The sequence below is a fragment of the Suncus etruscus genome, chromosome 13 (genome assembly GCF_024139225.1).
Source record: "Suncus etruscus isolate mSunEtr1 chromosome 13, mSunEtr1.pri.cur, whole genome shotgun sequence".
Taxonomy (NCBI): domain Eukaryota; kingdom Metazoa; phylum Chordata; class Mammalia; order Eulipotyphla; family Soricidae; genus Suncus; species Suncus etruscus.
This window is the reverse complement of record NC_064860.1, coordinates 83,317,796-83,335,863: the sequence shown is the minus strand read 5'-3', so window position 1 is coordinate 83,335,863 and position 18,068 is coordinate 83,317,796. Positions and strand designations below refer to the sequence as shown.

General features: G+C 34.7%; 1 pseudogene; it reads right to left on the bottom strand.

The window, feature by feature from the left end:
* LOC126025864 (40S ribosomal protein S4-like) overlaps positions 1–16,455 on the bottom strand; it is a 142,488-nt pseudogene extending 126,033 nt beyond the window's left edge.
* Between the last annotated feature and the right edge of the window lie 1,613 nt (positions 16,456–18,068).

Below are 18,068 nucleotides of genomic sequence, written 5' to 3'. Positions count from 1 at the left end.
TCTTGCTGAGAGTTTTGATCAAGAATGGGAGTTGGACCTTATCAAATGATTTATCTGCTTCTATTGATATGATCATGTGATTTCTATTTTTCTTGTTGTTGATGTTGTGTATTATGTTGATAGATTTATGGATGTTAAACCAGCCGTGCATTCCTGGGATGAACCCTACTTGATCATAGTGGATGATCTTCTTAATGAGGAATTGAATCGTATTTGCCAGGATTTAGTTGAGGATCTTTGCATCTGTATTCATCAACAATATTGGTGTATAATTGTCTTTTTTAGTAGCATCTCTGTCTGATTTAGGCATCAAGGTGATGTTGGCTTCATAAAAGCTATTCAGAAGTGTTTCTGTTTTTTCGATTTCATGAAAGAGTCTTGCCAGGATTGGTAGAAGTTCCTCTTGGAAGGTTTGAAAGAATTCATTAGTAAATCCATCTGTCCTGAATTTTGTTTGATTACTGTCTTAATTTCCTCAATAGTGATAGGTGTGCTTAGATATGCTACATCCTCTTCGTTCAACTGTGGAAGATTATAAGTGTCCAAAAATGTATCCATTTCTTCCAGGTTTTCATTTTAGTGGCATAGAGTTTCTCAAAATAGTTTTTGATTACCCTTTGGATCTCTATCATATCAGTAGTGATCTCTCCTTTTTCATTCCTAATACAAGTTATCAAGTTTCTCTCTCTCTTTGTTAGATTTGCCAGTGGTCTATCAATCTTGTTTATTTTTTTAAAAAACCAACTTCTGCTTTTGTTGATCTTTTGGATTGATTTTTGGGTTTCCACTTCATTGATTTCTGCTCTCAGCTTTGTTATTTCCTTCTGTCTCCCTATTTTGGGGTTCTTTTGTTGAGTACTTTCTAATTCTATGAGCTGCATCATTAAGCTATTCAGGTATGCCCCTTCTTGTTTCCTGATGTGTTCTTGCAAAGCTATACATTTTCCTCTCAGTACCACTTTTGCTGTGTCCCATAGGTTCTGATAGTTTGTGTCTCCATTGTCATTTGTTTCTAGAAAGGTTTTGATTTCCTCTTTGATTTCATCTTGGACCAACTGGTTATTCAGTATTAGGCTTTTTAACTTCCAGGTATTAAAGTTTTTCTTCTGTGTCCCTTTGTAGTTCTCATATAATTTCAGGGCCTTGTGGTCAGCGAAGGTAGCCTGCAAAATTTCTATCCTCTTGATATAATGGATGTATGTTTTATGTGCTAGCATGTAGTCTATCCTGGAGAATGTCCCATGTACATTAGAGAACAATGTGTATCCGGGCTTCTGGGGGTGGAGTGTCCTGTATATATTTACTAGTCCTCTTTCTTCCATTTCTCTTTTCAGATCTAGTATATTCTTGTTGGGTACCAGTCTGGTTTATCTCTCAATTGTTGAGAATGCCATGTTGAGGTCTCCCACAATTATTGTGTTGTTATTGATATTATTTTTCAGATTTGTCAACAATTTTTTAAAATATTTTGCTGGCATCTCATTCGGTACATATATGTTTAGGAGAGTGATTTCCTCCTGCTGTACATATCCCTTGATTAATACAAAATGTCCATCTTTGTCCCTTACAACTTTCCAAAGTACAATGTTTGCATCATGTGATATTAGCATGGCCACTCCAGCTTTTTATGTGTGTTGTTTACTTGGATGATTTTCTTCCAGCCTTTTATTTTGAGTCTATATTTGTTCTGACTATTCAGGTTCATTTCTTGTAGGTAGCAGAATGTTGGATTGAGTTTTTTGATTCATTTAGCCACTCTGTGTCTCTGAACTGGTGCATTTAGTCCATTGACATTGAGAGAAAGAATTGTCCTGGGAGTTAGTGCCATCTTTATATTGAAGTTTGGTGTGTCTGTTGGTCAGTCTTGTCTTAAAGTAGGCCGTTCAGTTTCTCTTTTAAGAATGGTTTTGAGTCTGTAAAGTTTCTGAGCTGTTGTTTGTCTGTGAAAGTATGTACTGTTCCTTCAAACATGAAAGTGAGTTTTGCTGGGTGCAGTATTCTAGGCAAAGCATTTATTTCCATGAGTTTTTTCACTATATCCCACCACTGCCTTCTGGTCTTGAGTGTTTCTGGTGACAGGTCTGCAGTAAATCTCAGGGATGTTCCCTTGAATGGAATTTCTCTTTTCGATCTTGCTGCTTTCAGAATTCTGTCTCTATCTGTGGGATTTGTCTTTGTGACTAGGATGTGTCTTGGGGTGTTTTTTCTGGGGTCTCTTTTCGTTGGCACTCTTTGGGCATGCAGGATTTTATCGCATGTATTCATTAGCTCTGGTAGTTTCTCTTTAATGATGTTCTTGACCATTGATTCTTCCTGGAGATTTTCTTCTTGGGTCTCTGGGACTCCAATGATTCTAAAGTTGTTTCTGTTGAGCTTATCATAGACTTCTATTTTCATCTGTTCCCATTCTTTGAGTAATTTTTCCATTGGTCGGCAAACTGAGGCTCACGGGCCACATCCGGCTCTTTACACTTTTAATTTGGCTCTTCTGTGTGCTGTGAAGCCGCTCCAAAAGTCAGGACTCTGCTCCTAGCCTCTGACAGTGCACACCCTGTGTGCAGTCATTGTCAGGATGTAATTTTCTCTAAATTGTAAGGCAAATTTTATGGAATTTACATTATCGATAAATAATATTGTTTTAAAGTTTTTGTTTTATTAGTTGTGTTATTTGTATCCTCCCAACCTATGTGGATACTTGCATGCAGAATATTCTCAATAAAAACTTATTGAAACTAAAAACAGTGTACCATTCTATGAATTTTTGGTTTTAAAAATGTGGTTTTCAATATAAATTTCAATCGTGATTTTGGCGAGGTTTGGCTCACTTGAAAAAAAAGGCTGCCCACCACTAGACTAGATGGCATTCCCACCAGCAGTGGATAAGAGTTCCTTTCTCTCCACATCCCCACCAGCACTGCCTGTTCTCATTCTTTGTGATGTGTGCCAATCTCTGTGGTGTGAGATGGTATCTCATTGTTGTTTTGATTTGCATCTCCCTGATGATTAGTGATGAGGAGCATTTTTTCATGCGCCTTTTGGCCATTTGTATTTCTTTTTTTAAATCAAAGTGTCCATTTCTTCTACCCATTTTTTGATATTTACAGATTCTTTTACTACTTAAATAGTAGGTTGGGATAATACAAATATGTTAGTTCTCTAGAATTTATGTTTGGCATTTTCAATCTGCTGGTTTATTTCTAATATAGGTCTTTCTCTGCATATTATCTTGTTTCTTGATTGATTGGCACTGAAGAGCAGCAATTAAAGGAACTTTGCAAAGAAACAACATTTTTTATTATATTTATGGTAAATGGTCCTCATTTGGCCAAAATTTTCCTAGATCAGTTCATTGACAAATTTACTTGATCCATAGACACCACCTAAAATGTGATTATCATTTTACTTACAATAAAAAGTTTTAAGGTAGTACTTGTTGATTGATTTTCCCTAAGAATGTTTAGATCAATTCAGAGATATTCAGATTGATATATCAATCTGCCTTATCATTTTAATTCCATTGCTTAACAATTGTTTTCATAAAGGATGACATTAAATTAATTTTGACAATAGATGAATAACGAAGTTGTCCTTTTTTAACATGGTTATCTTTGTTAGGCCTCATTGTAATTGAACAAATACATTTCAAAAAAAATTACCCCACAATAAATAATTTAACTATAGTTATAAAAGTAAATCTACTCAGCATTCATAAATCTAAAATTCTACTTGTAGGGTTAAAATTCTATTTCTTCCATTTAATGGCAAATGTACTTTCAAAGTTTTTGGAAGATTTCAAAGATTTTGAAGATTGTGTCATTTGATATTTTTCTTAGATCATGATATTGCTGAAGCCAAAACAAATAAATTAAGGGCAACTATTAAGATTTAGAAGCTGTGATTACTAAAATTCTGGGGATATTGGCTAGCATTACAAGACTAAATTTTCCACTTAACACATATTTTATTTGCATGTCTTTTTGTCTGTGAGTTTGCTTTGTTCACCTTGGAGAAGACTGTGTTCTCTCTTGAATATGTGTCCCTCTTTATCTCTCCCATTACATTTTCCTAAGCCAGTTTTATTCCGTAAAAAAATTATCTTCTCAACAACAGCAACATAAAGAATCTTCAAAATTTTGTTTGTTTTGGGGTCATACACAGAAGCTCTCAGAATCTTTTATTCCAGTTCTGAGTTTAGGGAATCACTTGTGAATGTACTCCAGCACCTAATGTGGTTCCAGAAATTAAATATATACAAAATGCATTATAGTGTGAATATCTCTCCAGCCTGAGAGTCTATCTTTGAGTTAACTATATCTCCCACAAAAGTAGATAGTAATTTTAAGTTTCTCCTCATTATATCCATGTGGTGGGGAAAGAAAAACACAGGAAGGTAGGAGAGCAGAGAAAAGGAGAGAGAGAAGGTTTAAGCAGTGGTTAGAAATTTAGGAATAGGGACCAGAGAGACAGCACAGCGGTAGGGAGTTTGCCTTGCATGCAGCAGACCTGGGTTCAATTCCAACCATCCTATATGGTCCCCTGAGCCTGCCAGGAGCAATTTCTGAGAACAGAGCCAGGAATAACCCCTGAGCACCATGGGTGTGACCCCAAAACCAAAAAATATTTGGGAATAAAATTAGAAATTGTTAAGTACATACAGTTAGTCCAGTATAGTTGATCTTAGTTTAAAGTCCCCAAACCAGCAGCATTGACTTCATCAGGGAATTTTCTAGAAAAGCAAATACTTAGGCTTATCCCCAAGTTTACTTAATCAGAAAGTATGTATATGGAGCTCATTTAGTTGAAGAAGCTATCTTTCATGATATTGATGACTAGAAAAACTTAAGAACCTATTATCTACCAATTAAGTTGAACCAGGTATTGCATTATATTTACGATACTTATTTTTGTAGTTTGCTCTAGACTAATTCTGGCAGTTCTCCTGACTGTGCATTCAGGAACTACCCTAGCCGTGCTCAGGAAACTAAATCGGATACTAGAGATGCAACCCAAATTAGTCAAATGCAAGGCAAGTTCTTTACCAGCTATACTATCTCTCCAGCCCCACAACCAGGCATTTTGTATTTTCTTCTTCCCAGCCCTTTTATTTCCTTCACTGTTGTGATTATCAGTAATTGCAAATATATATCTCTGCTGTGTTATTAGAACATTTAGTTGTGGTGCTCAAATCAGGTTGCAATTTTAAGACATTTAGCTATATTGCACTTGCCAGGGATTACATTCCTTTAATTGTATGCTTGCCTGTGTGTTTACTAGGATTCAGACTCTTTAGTAGCAGTGCTCACACACACATATGCTCGGTTCCAGTGCTCATACGCACATTCCCTACAAGTTGTATTTTCTGATTGTGGTGTTATCCAGGGGTCATATTTATCATTAGCATTTTTTTCATATCTGGCGTGTAATCAGAAATGGTGTGATTGGAAATTATTTGCGACACAGGGAGAATCACAGGCAGTAGAACTTCCAGGATAACATTCATGCACATGCTGTTGACAGGGATAAAATTCCTGACTAGAGGTTTGTAACACAGGCATTCTAATTCACTATGTTATATATCCAAATGCAAACCAGGTATTTAAAAATATATAGAAATGGGCCCAGAGTGTTAGCACAGTGGTGGGACATTTGCCTTACACATAGCTAATCCAGGACTGACCTCGGTTCAATCCCTGGTGTCCAATTTGGTCCCCCTAGCTAGGAGTGATTTCTAAGCTCATAGCCAGGAGTAACCCCAGAGCATTACCGAGTGGCCCAAAAACCGAAATACATATATATTTTTATATATGTAAAGGACTGGTGAAGGGGGTGTTCTTTTTTTATAATGGAAACCCAATGACAAATATGTTTATAATCATGGTGCTTAAATAAGGACATTATAAAAATTAAATAAAAGTGAATATCAAAAAATATTACAAAACAAAGTATCTGAGTAAGGTTACATAAATAAATAAATAAAACATCATTGGTCATATTCATTTAGTTTCTGAAGATTCAATTAAAATAAGAATGTGCAACCTAGAAGAATATAGCTCAGAGACTCAGAATTCATTTCTTGCAACCATAACGTTGTGAGTTTAATCCCTGAGGGTGTCAATGCACAGACCAAGATGCTGATGGCTATGCTATTTGTGATCCCACAGCATCAAGTTATTTCTAGCCTACCTCTGGATAATCACCACAACAAAGGAGTCTCGAATTTGGAGAACATTTAAAGATGCAACAAGACTCACAGTCAGGAAATAGGACCCTTGATAAGCACATGTTTGAGCAACATGATGACACCTCAGGAGTGCTGCAGGAGAATGTGTGTGATCTCCCCAAATAAAGGAGCCCAGCCTTTGGTGTGCATCATGTAACTGTATGATCCTAACCTGATTTTGATACAGCTTGAGCACCACAGAATGGCAAGGACTTTTACATTATATTGTAAATTATGATTACATTCTACTATAAATATTTTTCTTTTTTTTTTCTTTGGCCATACCCTGTGACACTCAGGGGTTACTCCTGGCTATGTACTCAGAAATTGCTCCTGGCTTGGGGGACCATATGGGGCGTTGGGGGGATTGAACTGTGGCCTTTCTAAGGCAGCCACGTGCAAGGCAAATGCCCTACTGCTTGCATCACTGCTCTGGCCCATACTATGAATTTGGACAAAAGAGAAATACTGTTTAGTTCTTGACTTTTCTGAACCTAATCAAATAAAAATACATCAGACAGCTTAATGAGAAAAAGTAAAGAAAAATTATTAATAATATTATACTTTCTTGGGAGGGACACTGAGAGGAGCTCATATAAAGATGAGTAAGATGAAGATTAGCAGAGAAAAACGATGGCCTGTCACATTGGTTATGTAATTCAAAAACAGTAACAATGGAATAGTAAAAGGTGTTTTTGTTGACATAAAAACAACTTAAGTTCTACTGTCTACCAGCATAGAATGGAGAATAAGCTTCAAAAAGAGAGAAACAATTTAGGTCTGTTTTTATGCACAGCAGAGATAAAGTGACTTTATAGCTTATACATATTCTAGGAGTTTTTCAAAAAAGTTGTGTGTTTTGCATATTCTTGAGGGAAGACAGTAAGCATTCACAATGAACTACACAATAAAAATACAATGCACATACAGAAAATGGCAGGACAACATTAGCAGGGTTGCTCTTGGTATGTCCTTATTACAGAATTTTAGCGTATGTAAGATATTCCTAAAATTTAAGATATTCCTAATCTTGGAGCTGGAGAGATAGCATGGAGGTAAGGTGTTTTCCTTTTATGCAGAAAGAAGGTGGTTCAAATACTGGCACGCCATCATCTAGTTCCCCAAGCCTGCCAGGAGTAATTTCTGAGTATAGAGCCAGGAGGAACCCCTGAGTGCTGCCGGGTGTGACCCAAAAACTAAAGGAAAAAAAGATATTCCTAATCTTATAGCTGGAGGCATGCATAGCACCATTCTTGATTCTTGATTTGTGCCAAGAAAGATTTCATAAAGAGCATGACATGTTTAAATAAATTGTTTGGTTCAGAAGATTAGGAGGTAAAAACCCTACTAGGGTTTAAGTGAAGAATTTATTTAAGGAAAAGAGAATGTAACAAAGATATTCTTATTAAGTAAGGAAGTGGTGTTTCAAGAAAACCAATGGTGTACCTTTGTTTTACTTTCTTTCCTGATTTCAAACTCTGCCTTTCCTTTCCTATTTTATCTTGCTTCACTCCAAATAGATAGGGATGCCTTGGGATCTAAGATTCTGAATCATATTTGATATTTCCAGGAGTTGCCATGGCAACACTGCCATGGTGTGGTGGGCATACTTTTTGATACATTAAACTATCATAATGAACTAGACTTTGCTCAGAGGTCAGGTAAGGCAGACATTCCTTTCACCCTGGTTGAAACACAGAGAAATATTTTGCAGGGAGCTGAAAATACCCTGGGACATTTTTTTACTACAATGAATTAAATATGAGATTTGCTAAGGTATGTTAGCCCTGCTGATCTTATTCTCCATCTTATCTCAGGCTTTTCTGAACCTCACCTATTCCCTTAGCAATGTAATTATCAACAATAATGAAGAGAAAGTTGAGTAGAGAAGGAAAAAGACTCCACTGTTTAGTGTCCACCTGAGAATTCTTTCTGACCTATTGCCTAGAATCCTTAACCAATATACATGTGTTCCTTAGGTTATGGAATGAATCAGAGTCAAATACATGTAGAGTAGTACTTTCCTGCAGGGAAAATAGATGCCTGTTGAACTCCAAGTCTTAGGCCAATCTATTCTAGTTTTTTCTAACCCTAGATAATCCTTCTAAAAATTTTTGTTGTTTTGCCTTTTCCTTGTTTTGTTTTGTTGTGAAACAAAGTTACAAAAAATTGGCAATATAAAAAAGAAAGCAGGGGCCATAGAGATAGCACAGCAGTAGGGAATTTGCCTTGCAAGCAGCTGACCCAGGACAGACATCCCATATTGTCCCATGCCTGCCAGGAGTGTTTTCTGAGAGCAGAGCAAGGAGTAACTGCCCTGAGTACTACCACATATGACCCAAAAAGCAAAAAGTGCCTTAGATTTAAGTTTTGCCTTCTCCATCGGAAAGAATATAATGGGACTAGGCCTTCTCTCATATACTATAAATTTATATTTGTAAGTATCTTTTGTGAGATTTTAGTTTTGGTATCACTTTATTTTCTTTTACTCTTTGTATATGAAAGATTCATGGATTTGTGTGTATAACTAATGATACATTCATCAGGCATATAGAGCTATTCAAGATAAACCTGTTCAAAAGATTTCAGATAGAGGTGATCTCTATAACAAAGTTAAGGGATACACATAGTTTATGTGAACTATTAATTTTCCTAAAAACATATTTTTTTTGGGGGGGGACACACCCGTTTGATGCTCAGGGGTTACTCCTGGCTATGCGCTCAGAAATCGCCCCTGGCTTGGGGGAACCATATGGGAAACCGGGGGATCGAACCGTGGTTTGTCCTACGCTAGCGCTTGCAAGGCAGACACCTTACCTCTAGCGCCACCTTCCCGGCCCCAAAAAAATCTTTAGTTGAGGGACAGGAGTGATAATACAGCAGGTAGGGCATTTGCCCTTTATTGGAATAACCATGATACAAGTTCTATATATAATATATAATAAGATATATAATTATATACAAATATATATAAATATACCACTGCCAGTAGTAATTCCAAGAACAGAGCCAGGTGTAACTCTTAAGCATCACTTGGTGTGGCCCCAAAATCAAACTGAATAAAAACCTTCAGTTTATTGTAAATGCATTATTTTAAAAATCAAGAAAAATCAACACAAAGGGAAGTTAATGCATACAATAAAGATATTGCTAGATAATCAATAACATTTTCAATTAAATTAGTTTTATACTTTAGACATCTTTAAAGTACAAAAATATTAGAGAAGGATAAGAAACAAACAAACAAAAAAAGAAGTAGAGAAAGAATAAAGCATACACAACTAGTCTTCCAATTAGTGCTAATTAACTATGGGCTACTTCCAATAGTGTTTGGCCAAGTGGGCTAGCAGTTTATTTAGGATCTGATTACATAGTGTTGCTAGGGCTTATGTTGTCAGGGACTGCTAAAGTCACAGTGGTGATGATCAGTGGCCTCTAGGGCCACACTGATGTTGATTGAAAAGTCATGTGGTATAGGAAATGAACCTGGATCAGCTTAAATTTTATACTATCACCCCCCAAATATCAGCCCAGTGTCCATCTTAATTTTTCTGAACATCAAGAATTAAGAACTCTTGTTAATTCTTAGAGAAAAATTTAACATGTGTGGAAAAGGCAATATATAAGAAAAGTCTTTTACTTCCTCAGTTTTTTTGTGAACATGAAACTGATGTAAAATGATGAAACACTCTGCAGCCATATGAAAAGATGAAATCATGCACTTTTGGAAGATATCTAGATAAGCAAAGAAAGTCAATGGGAAAAAATAAATATTGGATGACTTCACTTATCTGTGGTGTAAAGAGGAAAAAGGAATAGAAGGAATCAAATGACAATAAACTCTTAAACCTAGATTTCAACATAGATTTCAAATAAGAATTTCAGCTAAGAATGAGGAATACCAGGAAAGAGGCTGAGTGCATGGAGTGACATGAGGTAGATTGGAGGTAAGATAATTACCTTCATTTGACAATCATAAACATTGTGACCATGCAATCCAAATGTTAATAAATTAAAAAGATTTTTAGCAAGGAGGTAGTAGGTAGGAAGAAGGAGTGGAAGGGAACTTGAAATAATGATGGTGAAGGATATGGAGTTATACACTGAATGTATGCCTGAAACATTACTATTAAGGGTTATGTACATTGCATAAATAGATTAGAATTATTAAAATTATCTTCGGGGTCCCAGAGATAGCTCATTAGTTTATCCCCTGCCCTCAAGGCATGAAATAGAGAGTTTAATCCAAGAGACACTGATGTTTGGGATTCCCAGATTAATATCAAAGTCTGTAAATTCTGATGCACCTTAATTAGCTTTGTGTAAACACTACAATCAAGAATATTCAATATTCTACTCATCTCAAAAGCATAGGGAAGGAAAAAATTAAATACAATGCAACCATTTAAAACATAAGTAAATGAGACCAGAATGAAAGTATAGCACGTAATGTGTTTACCTTGCATTGGACAATCAAGTTTTGATCCCCAGCTCTCCATATGTTCTCTGACTCCACTAGGAGTGATACCTTAGGGTAAAGCTAGGACAAATCACTGAGCACCTCCAGGTGTGGCCCCCATAACAAGCCAAAATAGTGATAATTTGCAAATTTTTATTTTATATATTTGTTTTTGGTACTTAGTTCTTATCCCTGCCTCTATGATCAAGGATCACTCATGGTAATACACAAATCTTTCCTTTGTGCAGTGCCATGGATGGATCCTGTATCAACGGTGTGCAAAGAAGTTGATTTGTTAGCTATACTATCTCACTGGCCCTAGTAAGTGATCTTTATAAAATAAATATTTCCTTGGACTATTTGTTATTCTATAGGCCATGTTTTATCTAACCTTTTTAAAATAAATTATAGATAATTTTATTCATAGTATGGGTAAATGTATTATTTAATATATTCATGATTATTATAACTAGCATTCTAATTGAGTACCTATGAGAACATTATCCTCTAGTTACAAATAGCAGGAAGCTAATCTAAAGATTTTTGGGCGGGTCAGAATCTGGAAAACAATGACAAGAAATATAGGGATTGCATTAAATCCAGAAGTAAGTTTATCACAGAATTATTGAAATTCCAGCTTCAAGACTTCACTTGAATAAACCACTAGCAATGCAGCCCATGATCAGATCTTGTACTTCTAAAAACAAATAAAACTTTGCCTTATTTCTATTTTTAGATTCCCAACAAAATGTTTCTTTATATAGGAATGGCTTTTAATAGAAAACACAACCCCAAAAAATAAAGGGAAAAGTAAGTTTAGAAAGATGTTTATTTAGAATATATAATCCAATATATTTTTGTGACTTCATCATTTTTTCTATTCATGATGATAAATGGAATTTTGCTAGCCATCCTATTTCTAGTGTATAAGCATCTTAGTGTCTAAAATATTCCTAGAAATATTTCTATAGCTTCTTTATTGACTCCCTGTAGACTTTGGCTATTTAACACCCCCCCCCATTTTCATGCAACAGATGTAATTGCTTAGTTCCATAAAAGGTTATCTGGAAAATACTGTGTCAGAAGTGAATCTATGGCATATTCTTCCAGTCATCAGAAATACCAAGTTATAAGTAGAGAATTCAGTTAGCATTAGTACCTAGTAAAAATGAATATATCTTTTTGGGGAAATACCTAAAAATGCATTATGCATCATATACAAGTATAACACATTTTTATGGGAATTAGGTAAAATGGAATGTATGTGTTTGAGGTAACAATCTTACCTCAATATGAATGATAAGCGCCTAGTGACTGAATATTAAAATACTAGATTTTTTCAGTGCCCTTCATATCTATGTAAGTTTTCTAAATCAACCAGACCTGATGTAAAATTATGGTTTAAATCTAAATTATCATGACTCTAGTCCTGATACAGAAGTGGCATTTGAAGAAAAATGGCCCATCTTCTCTACCAAACTCCAAAAGAAATTAATGGCCACCAACTCTACCCAGGTAGTCTGGTTTGGATTGATACCTCTGGGGGCCTTCTCAGAATGGCTAGGGATAGATTCACATTTCTGCCTGGAGCCATGGCAGTACAGCACCACATTTTCACCCTCTGATAGAAATGGCCTGGCTTTACAACTCAACCTTACCAAAATGTCAAGCCATCAGATTTGATTGAAATCTATAGATCCTGGACCAGCAATCTTGGAACAACTCAAAACTTTTCTAGTAGTATCATAGGAAATCTGTTAGGAAAGTCACATGGTAATTTGCCCAACCCAATGAGCCTAAATACGAACACAGAAGGCTCAACTAGCATCAACGATAGCCCAGTAAATTCTTATACACTGAATTTAGTAACACCATAGAGAAGTAAAAAAATAATTTTGAATTGATTTTTTCTTGATTTAGGTATGATAATTATATTTTTATGTCAAAGGTGATCCAGATTATAGTCCTACCAACTGTAAATGAGAGTTCTTTTTTAATTACATTCCTGCCAACTATGGTTGTTTCTGGATTCTTGATATCTCTCTCTCTCTCTCTCTCTCTATATATATATATATATATATATACATACATATATAATATATATAAGTATATATACACATACATACATATATATGTATGTATATATTATTTTCTTTGTTTTTGGGCTACCCGGTGACATTCAGGGGTTAACTCCTGGCTATGCACTCAGAAGTCGCTCCTGGCTTGGGGGACCATATGGACTCAGGGGATCGAATGGCTATTCATCCTAGGTTAGTGTGTGCTTGGCAAATGCCCTACTGCTTGTGCCACTGCTCCAGCTCCAGTATAAATATTCTTATTGTTACAAGGTGATATCTCAAGGTCATATTGATTTACCATTTCCTAATAACAACTGATTACGAAAACTTTTATATTTGTTTTGTGTTTTTGTTGCTCTGTCTATGTCTGTTCCTTGATCAATGTGCAGTAGTTCACCTGGAAGTATTTATGAACCAGATTTGACATCACTGATCAAACTGAGGTTTGCTGCATAGACAGCAAAAACCTTCTCTTGTACTGTCTCTACATACCTGAAGAACACTTTCACATTCTTTTGGGTCATCATTTGTCTTCTAAAAGAAAACGTCTATTAATCTCATTCCCCTATATTTTAATGAAGTTGTTTTTTCACCATAAATTTTTGTGTATGCTTTTAAATCTTAGGTATTAGCCTTTAATCTGATGTATTAGGAGCAAATGTTTCCCAAATTTACTGGGATGTCTTTATTTTAGCCATATTATTTTTTATAACAGAAGGTTTTCAGTTGGGTGAAGTTCCATTTGTTCATTTTTGCTTTTATTTTCTTGAAAATGGGGTTGAATCCTTAAAGACACCATTGAAGCTTAATCCTGGATAGAAAACCTATGTTTTCATTAAATATTTTATAGTTTCAGGTCTAATATTATGTCCTCAACCAATTTTGAATTAACTTTTGTGCATAGTAAAACAGAGATCCAATTTTATTTATTTTTGCATGAAATTATTCAGTTTTTCCAGCACCATGTGTTGAATAGAAATGTTTCCTTCATTTAATAAATTTAGTTTTTTTTATAAGAGAATTATATAATTCTGAAAGTTTAATTCTGGCCCTTCAATTTTCCACTGGTATGAGAATCTTATTTCATTCCAATTTCACACCATTTTGATCATTATAGCTTTAGAATGCCATTTAAAATCAGGGAATGTGGGCTGGAGAGATAAAACAGTGGGTAAGGTGTTTGCATGCAGCTGTTCTTAGTAACAGTACTACATGTACATATGGTTTGCAAACCCCTATCAGGAATGATCCAAATACACGGAGCAAAAGCTACTAGAAATCACTGGGTACAGCAGGGTGTGATGCTCAAATAAAAACATAGAAAATAAATCAAATCAGGAAGTGTGAAACTTCCTATTTCACTTCTCCTCTGAATTACAGTCCAAATATATATATATATATATATATATATATATATATATTACTAATGAAAATTACATAGCTGTGTCATAGACATAATAAAAATTCTATGCTTTTTTATTGTGTGAAATCTGAAAAATGTTTCTTTCTAATTTAATGCCTTATTGAGGAACTGGAGAGAAAGAACAGTGTAGGGTTCCTGATCTGGGGTTTATCCCTGGCATCCATATGGTAAATAGAGAACTATCAAGAGTAAGTCCTGAGTGTAGAGCCAGGAATGACTCCTGAGCATGTGGCTCAAAACTAAAATAAAAGAAACACAAAAGACAAAAGCACCTTAGTTTATTTCTATTATCATCTGAAATACTATTAAATATAATTCAATATTTATAATTTTTTAAAATATTGAATTCCACCAAGATACATCAGTTTAAGTACTTTAAACAGCTCTATTATCTGAGGGCGAGAATGATAATACAGTGGGTAAGGTTCTTGACTTGTACATAGCTACCCTGGATTCAATTCTTATTTTTGTTTTTGGCTACTCCTTTTTGTGCTTGGGCTAATTCCTGGCTCTTTACTGAGGGATTACTCCTGGTGGGCTCAGTTAGCCATATGTAGTAATAGGAATTGAATTCTGGTTGGCTATATGCCAGGCAAGCACTAAATATGCTGCACTATCTCTCTGGCCCAATTTGGCAGTTTTTAATGGGAAATACAATTCTGAGTTGCAAACAATAAGTTTATTAAAACTTGTAATAAAATCTTTTTCTCAGCGAGAGCAAAAGTCTAATTGAACTTCATACTGATTATTTTAACTTCAATTTCCTTGTCAGTAATACACAAACAATAAGCCAATTAATCTCTGAGGGAATGAGAAATAAATGGGAGACTGAAAGCCTAACATTTAAAATCAAGCTTTTATGATCTAAGTCTCAAATGCATATTTGTAAATAAAATTATAGGAAAAATAACACTTTGATAAGAATTCCCTATAAAGACAGTGTAAAGCAGGTGAAAATATGATTTGTATATAAAATTGGTTCTTCCACTTGCTTTGGTTTCTTTGAGGTTGGGAAAGCCTTCAACATCTCTATAAATAAGACTAAAATGTGAATAATGAAGGATTGTACTATATTCAATCTTATTTGCATCATAGCTTATTTTGTGAATACCGTGAATAGCAGCAACCCAGTTTAAATTCAAGATGCATATGATTCTCTGTGCAGAGCCAGGCTTCACTCCTAAAACAAAGATAGAAAGGCCCATGAACATCGCCAGGTATGGCTGCACGATCCAAACACCCCAAAATGTATTAAAGAAAATTATTGTGATTTCAATTTCCCAATTATAGAAGTAATTTTCTACAAGAAATCAGACTATAAATACTCAATTGTTCTTGGGATCAAGGATTTTATTTTATAGAGAATCCTCTAAGGTTCTTTCTTAAAAGTTTGACATTTTAACAACCTGAAAAATCCTATTAGTTTTCAGCTGCTATGTTTTAGGATTTCGGTGAATATTATAGCTTTGAAATAAGAAAATACTTAGCAATTTTTTCATTGATGTTACCAACTTAGACTAAAGTTGAGATTAAAGAGTTTATGATGTCCATAAACTTGATCAATTTTCAAAATTAAAACAAATATGTAACATTTACTAAAACTTTAGAATACTTGAACAAAGATACACGAAGTTGAATTTTTGAAAGAAAACTCAGATGCTCGGATCTTTGAATTTAAAATGTGGTAATTTTTTAAAAAAATGTGGTAATTTTGTTGCTGTCTGTAGAAGTGTTTCATTTTTAATCAGGCAAGGAAAATTAAAAACATCCAAGCAGTCATAAATGTAACTGCTATTTATTTTAAATCATTTCATTCCTCTTTATGCTTAAAAAATAGCTGTTGCCATTGCTTCTTGTTTATTCCAATCAATCAAGCCTTTGCTCTAACATTTTCAACAAATTTTAGAAACCACAAACTTTGATGCATCTCTCGTCCTCAAAGCAATGAAGAAAAGCCAAGTGAAAAGCACTTTATATTAAGGGCTAAAAATTCTATCTACACTTGCATTTATATTTAATAATACCAAGTTTGTAACCACAAGTTTTAAGGTGAACTACCTAGGTATATCATTTTCTGAACGTGGCCTGAAAGACATGTAAAATCCATATTATTTCTGAAAATCATAAAGTACATTACATCATGCTTTATAAAGAAAATTTCCCATCAGTATTTTAACTGCATCTTGAAATTAAAGTTCATACCAACACTCTTCTTAGAACTTCTTTGCCTCTGTAGTTCTCCTTTGTGCTTCTCTGTTGTTAAATAATGCTTCATTGTTTCGCTGGATCTTGGGGTCAGCATTTTTTTGGTTGGAAGGAGGTTTGCACCACAACTGGTGATGCTCAAGGGTTACTCCTGTCTATACACTCAGAAATCGCTCCTGGCTTAGGGGACCATATGGGACCCCAGGGATGTAACCTCTGTCTGTCCTAGGTCAGCCACATGCAAGGCAAACACCCTACCACTGAGCCATTGCTCTATCCCCAAGCATTTTGATTATTCTTCATGATCAACTTCTAAAACTTATAGATGAGACCAATAGAGAGATAAAATGATAAATACATTATAGTGAGTTACGATGGTCCATAAAATATCATTTGCTCATGAAAACAATAATTACTATTTTCTAAGTAATTCATTAGAACCAACACCATTTTTCAAAATTTGGAGAAAAGAATACGCACAACTTTTATATAAGAACTGGTGTTTGTTTAGTTACACTTATTATAAAATAAGGTAGAAGAATAGGGAACTCATATGACCTGAGTACCAAATGGGTACTGAACTTATGCAATATACTGGTGAACATTGCTATTTATATGTACTCTGCACACTAAGCTTCTATTTATATCAAAGGATACAACAAAGATTTCTAAAACATAGATAGAAGAAACTTATCCAGGATAAAAGGTCTAAAGGTTTTTTCCTTTTCACAAGAGTTATTCATTATGTTTCATTATTACTGAAATAATAAGATTTTAATTTCCAATGAATATAAGTTCTCATTCTAAAATATCTAATTGGAATAAGGTTGAGAAACATTGCCCTACATCTGAAAAAACAAAATACCTGTACTAAATGTTAGTTCACAATAATTTTTAATAAGTATATTGGCTAGACAAACTTTTCAGTTAGGAAATGTATTGATATCTTACTACCACATAAATGAAGAACTATATGACTATAATAAGAAAGGAAACTAAGCCTGAAGGAATTAAAGAACTAAGTTCAAAAACCAGCAAACTCTGAACACAAAGAATGTTTCCTTTATTTTATCATCCTCCCTAATTTTGTAAAATGAAGATAGCCTGAAGGCTAAAGTTTTATCTCTCAAAGAACCAACCCACAAGGGAATTCAATAACCACTCTGGAGTTCAATGACTTACAACCTGCCCTTTCTAAAAATAGACCTCTTTGGTTTATTTTCTCTATTATATCTGAACATTTCCCCTCCCCCAATAATTCAAGAGCTATAAAATTAAAATGCTAAATAAATGGTATGTTTCAATTTTTCTTAACTAATTAAGGAAAAAAAGAGGAGAAATACAAAAATATTCTATCTAGTCTTAGGTCAAAAAGCAGGAAGAGCCGTAGAGTATTGCAAGTATTATAATATATATGCAGTCTACACTGAATTGTTCAAATGAAAGAAACATTGTATGTGCAAAGAATTTAGCTATGGATTAATTGATTCTTGGTTTTCATGCTTGTTTGTTTGGGGGCCATACCAGATGATGCTCAGGGTTTACTTCTGGCTCTGTACTCAGCCAAGACTAGAACTAGCCTTGCCTAGAACCCTGTACTAACCAAGACTAGAACCCTAATCAGCATCTTACAAGGCTTTTCTCATTGTACTATCTCTCTGTCCTCTGATCTATTTATTCTGA